Here is a 13,113-nt window from a genome sequence, read left to right on the forward strand (position 1 = left end):
TGTAGCACTATGCACCCTCTTGCCTTTAGGGCAAGTCTCAAACCAAACTGTTAGTTCTACCTTGCTGTGACAGTTTCTCCAGTGGCACCTACCAAAGTGTTAAACTTCCGGTTTTATGGTTTCACAGCCAGTCCTTTTAAATCTCTCACAGTGCTCCTCCCTGGCTGTGCTCACTGCTAAACAATGCATACTTCGGGGTGCAGGTGTCCCGGCGTTTCATTGCATCTGTATCTTTGGGGTAAATCCCCAGCAGTGCAGTTGCTGGGTCGTAGGGCAGGTCTATTTTTAACTCTTTGAGGAACCTCCACACAGTATTCCAGAATGGCTGCACCAGTTCACACCTGCACCCCGATGTTTCTAGCAGCAATGTCCACAATAGCCAAACTGTGGAAGGAGACTTGGTGTCCATCGACAGATGAATGGATAAAGAAGATGTGGTCTATGTATACAATGGAATATTACTCAGCCATTAGAAATGACAAATACCCACCATTTGCTTCGACATGGATGGAACTGGAGGGTATTATGCTGAGTGAAATGAGTCAATCGGAGAAGGACAAACATTATATGGTCTCATTCATTTGGGAAATATAAATAATAGTTAAAGGGAATAAAGGGGAAAGGAGAAAAAATAAGTGGGAAATATCAGAAAGGGAGACAGAACATGGAAGACTCCTAACTGGGAAACGAACTAGGGGTGGTGGAAGGGAAGGAGGGCGGGGGCTAGGGGTGACTGGGTGGCGGGCACTGAGGGGGGCACTTGACGGATGAGCACTGGGTGTTATTCTGTATGTTGGCAAATTGAACACCAATAAAAAATAAATTTATTATTAAAAAAATAAAAAATAAACAATGCATACTTGTACCACGCAGAGCCATTGATCTCCTTCAACACACTTCAAATACAGTGGCAAAAAAAAAAAAATACAGTGGCAAGAGAAGCTGGGGGTAATATATGAGGCAAATTGCGGATTCTGAGCCTCATATTACCAATTGGTGCTGGCTTGAAGCATGTCCTCAGTTTTCCCAGCATCTCGTGTCCCATCTCCCTCAGATATTTTCTGTTTCCTGAGCCTAGACCGACACTGTTCTGTTCTATTAGGCTGAGCCAAAGGACTGCTTTTGACCTACAAAAACCTGACAAGGCTGAGAGATTTCTTTGCCCACGGGAGAACACAGCAACCATTTGTCATGCTATGAAGCTGTTCAAAATCTGTGTAAACCCTTCCTATACTGGGGGTAATGTCCATCTTGTTCTCTTTAGGGTGATGCCAGAAACTCACTTTCCAGATTTCTTGAGACTAGAATATATGAATGTAGCCCAGGTTCCTCCAATCAGATGTAAGATTTTTGGCTGTGAAGAGAATGCCAGGAAGAGTTATTCCTTCTTTAAAGAGAGATAAGGATAGAGGGAGAGACTGGGAGGAGAAGGAAATTCTAGGATGCTCTAAAGTTATATTTCTTGACCTGGGTGGTGATTATATGGAAGTTTACCTTGCAATCATTCTTTTAGGTTTTCTGCATTTTTTGCTTGTGCGTTATTCTTCATTAAAAAAAAATTAAACTCAATTCTGGTAAAGATAGGGGGAGACAAGGAGCTTCCAGAAGGCAGACAGCAGCTCTGGAAGTTGTCCCAAACGCTGATCAGCAGTGTGAGCTGCAGCCCTGGCGTTTACTGTGCTCTGTGGGAGCAGTCCTGCGGGGAATGTAGATGTAGCTCTTAGTCTGTAGCCTCCAAGCCTATTTTTCTGGCTCTCCTAGTGTTCTGTAAGCTATGCTTCAGTAAATACTCTTCCTATTCTAACTACTAGAGAAGGACCTTGGTTGACAGCTAAGAGCTCTGGCTGATAAAAGGGAGTTCCAACTCTTTTCAGGTAAGATCTTGATGCTGAAAATGCTGTCCTTAGGACCACCATAATGCTGGCTTGGTGATACCTCCAAAACCTAAGGATTCCTCTATTCTATAATCAGAGCATATAGGTTTCAAAACTGCTTCTGATTGATTATTATCCTCTCTGAAAGTCATAACTTTTTTCTACATCAATCTCCACTATTTTTCTTTACCCCACTGCTCCCGGGAAAATATTCACACACACACACACACACACACACACACAAACACACACATGCACCACCATTGCAACCCATACTCAGGAATATGTGAAAGTCTTGATGTACTTGCTTATCACTAGAAGGTAAGTTTCAGGGGCAGAGATATTCAGATCTGTTTTGTTCAGTGCTACATCAGAGCATTTAGAATGGTACCTGGAACATATTAGACACTCAATAAATATCTGAAATGAATGACAAAGTACTCTGTCCTAAAATGCATTGTCCATTAGTTCACCCAACAAAGAGCAAATGCTTACACAGACTGATAGGCTAGTGAAGGCACCGGGTGTTGGGGATATCCAAGTGATTAAGGCACAGCTCTGCCCATGAGCAATTCAGAATGAACTGCTTATTCCAAAAACATTGCTACCAATCCTCAGAATGCATTTTGTCACCTCCATGAACCCACTGAGAGCTTCTCTTTAAAGGAGATGTGGAGCAGTACAGGTAGGGTTTTGTTTTGATTTGTTTTATCAATTATCAATGCTTTCCCTCTACCAATCTCAGTTTCAGGCTAAACAGGAGGGAGGCAGCAACAGTGCAGAATGGTAGGTGAGACAGTCAGAGATTGCACACATCTTTTGTCCAAACTAGTGCCCTGATTTGATGGTTGCGACCCAATTTTGACATTAAATAAGGCAACATCTCGGTAGCTATAATCTAATCAATGTCAGATACTGTCACACTCCCCAGTGGCTTTTCTTCAGACTTGGAATTAAGCCCTCTATATGATCTGGCCTCTATGTGGTCCTTGCCCCCATGTGATATCGCCTTGCCTGTCTCTCTGACTGCCCTGCTGTGGCCTCCTCTTCTCCAACACATTGGCCTCCAACATAAGCTTCTCACCATCCTTGGTCCTTTCTCCCATCATTCCCTCTTCTAGGTATGTTCTCTTTCTTGCTTTTTCCTCCTTTTCTTCCTTCTCTTTCTCTGCCATCTCCATTAGATTCTTAGCTCCATGAAAGCAGGAGCTTGTCCATCTGATTCACCCATGTATCCTCAGTGTCTAGAACAATGCTTCCCATACAATAGGCATGCAATTACACATTTACTTGAGGAATACATTCATCTAGACCTTTAAAAGCCAAGATTGACATCACTCCCTTCCAGAGTAAAATAGTAGATGCCACATATTAAGCAATCTTGGTCAAATTTTCATAATTCTGGAGAAACCATGTATAATGCAAAAACCAAGCTTCCTATGAAAAGTGTCTGTTAGATTTATGGTCTGGGATATCATTGGCTGAAGGAATATGAAAACAGGAAGTTGTCTGAGCAGTGAAAATTCAACTTAATGTATCTAGATAACCAAGAAGAAAGTTAACATTTCATTGTCCAGAGCATTAAATTTATTCCTTGTTAATGTAAAATTGAGAAAAGTTCGATGTCTTTCATACACAAGCTTACAGAACGAGTATTCAAACAAACATGCTCCCTTTCCTAAGGGCCAACTTGTATATTACTGCACTTCACCCTAGAGCAGCCCTTTTAGCAGGGCCTGTTATTATCCCCATTTCTGAGGTGAAGAAATTGAGCTTAGTGAAATTGAGCAATTTGCTCAAAGATGCAGAGCCAGGTCTGTCATCAGAGAAATCAGGAATTCTTATTAAGCTCAGAAATGAATAACAACAATAATGCATATGGGATAAGAGTCCTTGGGGACTCCAGAAAAAAATTTCCCAGCTACTCCAAGACTGGAAGATGATGACTCTTCCCAGCTCTGCAGCCCACCAGCTGTTGACAGTGGATGAGTCACTTAAGATTATAGATGAGATAAAAGCACAAACAGTAAGAAAGACTTGATTTGGCTCAAAGTATTTTTCAGCCAAATGGTCAGAATATAAAAGCTTTTGGTGCATTTTTGTTTGATTTTTAAAGGATTAGCTTAGTCAAACTGACAGTAGCTAAGAGAAAAGGAAGAAGAGGCAGAGATACTTCCCTAATGATGCAAGAAACATTTAATGACTATCTGGAAAAAAAAATCAGATTAGAAAATTTGTAAGACACCATCTGGAACACATGATCCATTTTCCATTTACCAGAGTAATGGATTTATTGTGACACTAACAAAGCTAACTAAGCTTCAGGTTTCCTTCTTGCACAGGTACCTTTCAACATTCTGTACCCAAATTTGTATGCTTTCTATATTTTATCTTAAAGGAATGCGTCATAGAAACATAAATAAATGCCTACAATAGCTTTAGGGGAAGGTTCTCTGTTTTACTGTATGGGTTAGTATTTAAGTTGTAGTTGTGGTCTTAAAATAGTAGGGTGCTACAATTACTTTTCCCCTTTTATTAGCCATTAATGATAAGAAATAAAATACAAGATGTGAGTAAAGTAAAAAAAAATTTTTTTTAAGGCCCCATAAAATCTGGTCAGTTGGTACATGCCCCACATGGGAAATAGAGCTAAAATTAAATAGTCTTGAGAAAACTAACAGAAAATTAGCCCCTGCTGAGAGGCTGTGTCTCTATGTCCCAAATCTGCTTAACTTTCTTTGTGCATGTTGAGGGTTAGGCTGGGTTGGTGGGTTGTTTGGTGTTTTTTAATCAAGCATAACACAAAAATGATAATTTCAGTAAATTGTTTCAGTCACTTAATGCATTTTAGAGGTGAATTTATAAGGTCATCAAAATGGATTTCAATAAGACAAAATGATCCTATATTTTCATTTTCAACACAAAAGCAATGAACTTGAACATGCTGTCACATTCAGCTCATACCTCAGGATTTTGTGGTTTGAATTGGCACTTACATAAAATAAACACCATTCATTCTTTATTTTGTTACTTGGCAATATATTCTTCTAGGTATTCTCTATTATATATTGCCAAGTATATTCTTAAAGTTATTCTATCTGAGTCCATTTTGCATAGAATTTTTAAAACATTAACTCATGTTCACATCTGGGTATAAAGGCAATGGACATTCTAATTGGTCCCAAAATGATGTATACAACACTGAACACACAAAAAAATGATGAGAGAACATTTACCTTGTCAGATTAAATAAACCAACACAGGAAATGGTTCATCCAGAGGGTCATCATGCTGATCAAAATAATGAGTATAAGTAACATTAACGTTTATGTTTTTTGAAAGATTTGGTTGAGGTACATGAGTCATCAAAGCTTTATTCCCTGAACAGTACAACACAGAGCTTTGAGTTCCTTCCGGCCAACCTAAATTGGGGGGTTCTTAGAATCTTAAATTCATAGGTTATTTTTGTGAGGGTTTAAGAAGGAGAAAAGAATAGGACACATTATTTGTGCTTCCAGTACCTTTTTCCATTTCCTGTTGAAACCTGAGTGGCGTGTGTGTGTGTGTGTGTGTGTGTGTGTGTGTGTGTGTGGTGTGGTGGTGATTACAGTGGAGGTGGTGGAAGTGCGAGGAGGGGGGAATCTATTTGAAGCATAATTTTAACTTCAGATCTTGGTAAGAACTGCCTTATCTCCATCTGATCATGACCTACATCACACTGCTCCCCATCCTACATAGATAGCAAGTAAGTCCATGAAAAGATGCTAAATTCCATTAGCCATAAGAAAAATGCCACTTTAAACCACAATGAAATACCATTAAACATCTATCAAAATGGCTAGAACAAAAATGAAAGGAAATTCCATAAGTCAGAGAGAATGTGGAAAAACCAAAATCATTTGTGCTTTGTTGGTAGGAATGCAAAATGATACAACTACTTTAGAAAGCAGTTTGACAGTTTATTTAAAAAATAAACATGCAGCGATCATACCCAACAATTGCCCTCTGAGGCATTTATCCCAGAGAAATGGAGACTTAGTTCACACAAAAATCTATATGCAAATGTTGATAGCAGCTTTACTCATAATTGCCAAAAGAATTGGAAACAACCCAGCTGCTCTTCAATGGGTGAATTAGTAAACTATGGTACTTCCATACTGTGGAATATTACATTCAGCAATAAAAAGGAATGACTGGGGCAGCCAGGGTGGCTCAGCGGTTTAGCGCTGCCTGTAGCCCAGGGCGTGATCCTGGGGACCCGGGATCGAGTCCCACATTGGGCTCCCTGCATGGAGCCTGCTCCTCTCTCTGCCTGTGCCTCTACCTCTCTCTCTGTGTATCTCTAGTGATTAAATAAATAAAATCCTTAAAAAAAAAAAAAAAAGGAATGCCTGATTTTTACATGCAATAACCTGCATGAACCTACCAAGAATCATGCTGAGTGAAAAACCTATCTCAAAAGGCCTTTTTCATATTTGTGTATAATACAGGATTGCATTTATAATATAATACATTCTTGGAATGACGAAATTGAGAAATAGAAAACGGTTTAGTGGTTGTCAGGAACAGAGGAAAAGGAAGGCGTGGGAGGAAAGTGGGGTTGGTTACAAAAGAGCAATATGAGCAATCCTTGTGAAGATGGAACTCTTCTACATCTTGACTCTATCAATGTCAATATCCTGGTTGTGATACTATACTATAGTCCTGCAAATGTTATCATTGGGGAAACTGGGTAAAAGGTGAAGAAAATCACTCTGGATTATTTTCTACAACTGCATGTCAATCTACAATTACCCACAAATTAAAAGTTTAACGTAAAAACTAAAAGTTAAAATTATCATTTTAACCACAGATCTCAGTAAGAACTGCCTTATCTCCATTGTATCCTGTTGTACATGGTGCCTCTTCCCACCCTTCCTCATCCAACCCACATGTGAACCACACAGTATCTGTGGTTTACTTTTCTTGACCAAAATTAGATTCTAAGAGGGTAAGGGTGGGACAGATAGAGACATCAAAAAATGCTACCACCAGGACCAGCCCCACCAATCTACAGCTGGTTCTCCTCATGGCCTAATCACCTCCTGCTTTGGCAGGAATGAACCTCCTGGTGTCAGAGTCAAAAGTTAGGAATCCATGCAGGGCTTAAGATTATTATCTGGTGACATGTCTTGGCCCTAGCTGACTCCCTGGCTACCTCTGATGTTTCTTACTGACCTACTATCTTACTTCCCTTTCCCATTGCCCACGCCTGTTTCTTACCTTTGACAATTGTTTTTCACTCTGTTTAACAATAATCTCATTATTTCTCTCTTTTTTGGTGAGGGGGGAACATATAGGCCTTTTGAGATGTGTTAAGCATTGCTTTTCTTTTTTGTCTTAGTAACAAAAGGAATGTAGTCTGAGATAAAACAATAATAACAGTATAGTCTCCTCCATGCCTCAATTTACTCTCTTTAATTTAGACCAGGTAGACAAAGGACTACATATTTGATTCTCCAGCTGTTGCCCATTCTGGTTATGCATAATGGTCCCTGAAAGTGTTGGGGGGCTTTTAAATAAACATTAAAGCCTGGCCCTACTCCACATTCACTGACTCAAAATTCAAGGCCTAGGACCCAACAGAAGTGTCTCTATAAAGCTCCAAAGATTTCTTTGATATTCAGGTACTGTTGAGAACCATAATTCTACAAAACACATTAAAACAGTGTTCGTCTCTAATTCAGACCAAAACAGATACTCTTAAAATTAATCTGAGGTCAACAAGCTCCTGGGTTGATCAAACTCTGAGGCAGGACATCTGGGAATTAGATGCTGTAAAGCTGGGCTGACTCCAGGAGGTGTCGATCTTTATGAGGAATAAAACATCCATCCTTTAAACCAGAAGTAAGGCACAATTCTAGTGCATTACAGGGGAAACACAAATGGAATCTGTTTCAATGGGAGCTGACATTGCCTTCTCTAAAATAAACATCAGTACATGTTTAAAGAATGTTGATTAGGGCCTCCTCCTACTCCAGGTTAGCCTCATCTTACCTAATTACATCTACAATGGCCCTAATTTCCAAATAAGGTCACATTCTGAAGTATTGGGAGGTTAGGTCTTCAACATATGAATTTTGGGAGGATATCATTCCACCCATAATAGGGCCCGGTGTTTTAGCTACCTCAGAGGTGCTTGCATGGGTTGGAATGGCTTTGGGATGAGGAGAAAGATAGGAAGATTCAGGGAGATGGAAGAGAATGAGGGGCCTGGGAGGAGGGATGTGGGTGAGAGAATTAATTACCCAGAAGGAGGGAGGGGAGTCATATGGCCCTACTTTCTCATTTCCCAGTACCCGTACTTTCTCATTTCCTGGTACACCATTAGCACTGAACAGAATGGGGATAAAGACCTGGTAAGCCATGAAAGAGTCTGTGGAAGCAATGGAAAAAACAAGAGAGGCAGGCAGTTCCCACTTCCAATAAGAGGACAATAGTGGAACAGGACAGCTGCTCCTAACATTCCCTTCTAAGGAACAACAGGAAACTCCTTGAATTTTGCTTTTAATATCACAATATTTGGATTACTTAGTTTCTTAAAAAATCAAAGAAGTTTTAAAATACTAATGAAATGAAAAGGTAATTGTAATGGTAATTTTATTTTGCCATAGTAAATTGACTACTGTAAGAAGACACCAACAAATCCACTTTGGACTATTTTTAAGGGTCTGGTTGAAGAACACATATTGTATAATTTACAGGCATGGCTGGTTTACCCAAGAAATGGGGTGATATTTAATATTAGTTTCACTTTACTTTGTATCTGAATATACTTTCTGAAAACTTGAAATAACTGTCATGTGTTATCTCTTCTGGGCTGATCATACAGAAAGATAAACAATATTAATATCAAGTTTTATAAGTCCCAGGAAGATCAAGCTGCTTGCCTATCAGTCTGTAACAAAGCTATAATTCAAACCTGCTGGGTGTTTTGTGTTGCATAAATGGAGTTTATATTTCTTTGCTGTTTGTTCAAGAGGATGGAAGTCTCTGACAGTCAAATTAAAATTCTAAGCAATTTAGGTCTTAGTTTCCAAATCAAGACATCAGTATAAATCTAACTCTATGGGAAGACAAGAATAACATTATATAATGGACTGGTTTTTTTTTTTTTTTTAAGATTTTATTTATTTATTCACGAGAGACAGAGAAAGAAGCAGAGACATAGGCAGAGAGAGAAACAGGCTCCCTGCAGGGAGCCCAACGTAGGACTCCATCCCAGGATCTCGGGATCACGACCTGAGTCAAAGGCAGAGAACCAATCACTGAGCCACCCAGGTGCCCTATAATGGAGTGGATTAAAAATATGCAGTTAGGAAAAAAGTGGGAAGTAATCAGCAAATAGATGGAAGATGACTTGTACTCATCTATTCTCCCCGATTCTCTAGGTGCTTGTTGTATCCAGGTTCTTTTGTTGCTTGGATGGTTCACTTCAGTCTAATTGACTCATCACCATGATGCTTTTGTGAAGGATATTCAAGATACTTACTGGTCTACCTCTGAATTTATGTCCTCTAGCCAGGATGAGCCCAGCTTTCCAAAATATTTTCCTTTTACTAGCATATTTGTTATAGTGTTGTCCTTTATTAAACTTTCTATTTTTGTAAATCTCATGATGATCATGTCTTATAAGACATATTCAGTACTTAAAAAAACAACTGTCTTCCTTAAAAGAAGCTTAAAATTATTAATTTGGATATTTTCTGTGATTTTTATTTGACCTTGGCAATTCCCCAAAGTTTTTATGAATCAATTAAACTTTTGAGGATAAAAGTCACCTTTACATTGCAAAAGGATTGTTTACAAGTATTTCTGAACTACACTGACTCTCTGCTCAGGAGTTCATGCCCAGGGAAGTGTTTTTCCTTTGAAAATTCATCTTATGGTACTCTGCTTTGAGTTTGGTTCCTCCCAAGAATTCTCTTCTAGTATATGAATTCATTCAAATCTGGATTTTGTAGCCATTTAAAAAAATCCTCCCCCCAAATTCTTTTTATTAGGATGTTCCTAACTTGAACATGAGATTCATCTTTCTTCAGGCAATCCTCTGTATAAAAAATAAATTTTTAGAAAAAAATTGTTTTAGCAGAGAACTTGCAGTTTCAAAGGTGTTAAAATTGGTTTAATATCCTGTTTCAATTCCTGTGTCAAATGTCAGAGTAGAACAAACATTAAATATCATGAGTTATCTCTAGACTAATGAAATTATAGATTGAATGGTGAATCAACAAGCAGTAAACTTGGGTTTTGATATTACACCTTTTGCTTATTTGGAAGGAAGATAATACTATTTTTAAATTTAAAAGTCTAATGTAAAATATAAGACATATAGGTAATAAAAAATAAGATTTGCACACATGCATATTTTATAAAATATGCTTGGTGTTTTGGCTGAAACTACCTGAGGTTATAATTTTATAAGATATTATGAAGGCTTTGCTTCTCAGACTCTGCATGCTCAGACACTAAATACTTGTTCAGGCAAGGATTCACTGGTAGGTTATATTATAAGTACATGTTTAACTTCAAAGAAACTGCCAAACTGTTTTCCAAAGTGGCTCTACTATTTTGTATTGCAAATGTCCTTATATGAGAGTTGCTCTATATCCTTGCTATAGCACTTACTTACTTAGGTCTTTTGTTTTGTTTATTTTGGCTGTTATGATAGGTGAGTAGTGGTATCTCTTTGTGGTTTTGATTTACATTTCCCTAAGGATTAAGGATGTTGAGCCAGGCAGATTATTGATATTATCCCTTTTCAAAATCTACACTGGCTATTCAAAAGTCTACACAAGGCTCCACTCCATTCCTCATTTGCTCACCTACTTCTCTAAGAACATAGAAGTAGTCAAGTATGAAGTCCTTAACTTTCCTCCCTTCTAAACTTAAAAAAAAATTGTCCCCAAATCTCCTTTTTCAGAATAGGTAATGTCTCTCTCTGCCACGGCCAATCATCCTCTCATGTGCCTGGACGCTGCCCAGCTCCCACCTCTATGAGCCTCAGTACTAACAACAATTCCTTCCTTCTGTCTGGCTCTCCCTCTCTATGGCCCATCTTCTCTGGGGTAGGTCTTTTTTGTTACATCAGTGATTCTCAAACATATGCATACACCAGGATCACCCAGAGAACTTGTTAAAACCGAGATTATTGGGCCCCATCCCCAGACTTCCTGATTTAGTAGGTCAGAGGTGGGGCTGAAAATATGCATCTCTAAGTTTGCAGGTGATGCTGATGCTGCTAGTCAGGGACCATACTCAGAAAAACTGCACTTTATAGCAAGTACAGAGGTGAGAGTTTCAGGATACCAAGAAAGGAGTTAAAGGTTTCCCTATTTTTATCTCTACCCAAGACAATGCTAAGTTCAGTTCTCTGCCGCTAAGATGAGAATCTTCGACTGCCTGGAAATAAGGATAGACACAGATGCCTTTGCCTGGAACACAAACTCCGAGAATGATACCAAATGGGGAAGCCTCCTGACACTTGCTGATTCCTCCCATGGCCACATCCAGTCATAACTCTGCCAGTTCATTTGCGGCCAAATCAATAGGCAGGCTCTCTCTAAGGTACCTGAAATTGGGAAAAAGCAACACATCTCCTGGCTATTTCCTAAGCATTCTGTTTTCTCTCTTCATTACAATATACATAATTTATCTTCTGGGCAAAGGTACACACAGATCTGTGTATGGCTTAATTAAAAAAAATCATTGATCACAATTTGCTCATCCCATTTATTTTCCAAAACAAAAGAGAAAATAATTCATTTTATTGCAAATATGAGGGGAAGTTCTGGCCTATAAAAGGATAATTAGGCAAGAGTCTCCCCAAATCAAAATTTAGAAGGTATTTTTTTCTCAATATTAAGGGGAGAAAAGATATAATTATTTCATGTCTAGATTGCCATCTTTACTGACATTTGTCTTTTTGTAAATGCCATAGATATTTTTCTAGGGGAAAACTATTATCCATTCCTCCATAATTAGTTTGGATATGATAAGGCCGTCTCCTGGGAATGTCATTTTTTTCCATTGACTTCAGTGGAAAATAAACAACAGTGGCTACATCTCCAAAGGACCACCATTCAGAAGTCACTGGGGTGTTTCTGAGGTTCAGGATTAGGGCAGATTTTGATCTGCCTTGCACATTTGGGAACTGTTAGTGAATCACTTTTCTCATCATCGACATCAGTATGTATATATGTTCACAATCCATATATATTAAAGGCTAAACTCCTAACTGTCACCACCCAGAGAAAAGCATAACTGAGATGGATTTAGGGACTAATGAAGCTTGAGCTACTGAGAACACATCCGATTTCTCTGAGATTGATCCCATTATCATAAAGGTCTGGTATGTCCCATGAGGATGCTCCATATCATGACCTTGCCAGGGTTGTTACATGGAAGATCCAGCAATCAAAATTTGGCTGAAAGCCAAATGGCAGTAGTAAGAGTATTAGTATGCAAGGCCAGTATTTACAGATCAAGATGCTTTGGAGTAGGATGAGAGAAAATAGGATCAGTTAAGGCATTTGATACTAATTGAAGCTAAATTATTAGAGCATCTTTGAATCAGAAGAGAATGGGAGTTCTCAAATGAGACCTGTCATTGAATCCAGAATTTCCCCTTTCAGATTCCCAAAAGGTGGCTATCCAATCTTAAGACCACCAAACCAACAGAATACGATAATAAACAATAAATTGTCCTCATTTCTTTTAAGCTTTTAAAAATATGTATTTCATAGACATAAACATAATAAGCATCCAGTACCTTGAATGTGTTTAAGAAAAACCCTTCCACTGCACAGATTGGTGCCTCAGTAGAATGTCTGTTTCTAACCTTTGTTGGGGCCTCAGTACTTCTTTCCCTCTTAGAGCCCCTTAACTTCTTTTTTTTAATTTTTTTTATTTTTATTTATTTATGATAGTCACAGAGAGAGAGAGAGGCAGAGACACAGGCAGAGGGAGAAGCAGGCTCCATGCACCGGGAGCCCGACGTGGGATTCGATCCCAGGTCTCCAGGATCACACCCTGGGCTAAAGGCAGCACTAAACTGCTGAGCCACCTGAGCTACCCACAAAACCTATTTTAAACTTCATCATCTATTCTTTCAAAAATTCCTGGCCCCTCTCCCAGCAGATGAATTCAGCTGATACTCTCAGCAGATGAATTCAGCTTCTACTGTATGCCATCAATTGGA

Source organism: Canis lupus, chromosome 8, assembly GCF_003254725.2.
Source record: "Canis lupus dingo isolate Sandy chromosome 8, ASM325472v2, whole genome shotgun sequence".
In the NCBI taxonomy this organism is placed as follows: domain Eukaryota; kingdom Metazoa; phylum Chordata; class Mammalia; order Carnivora; family Canidae; genus Canis; species Canis lupus.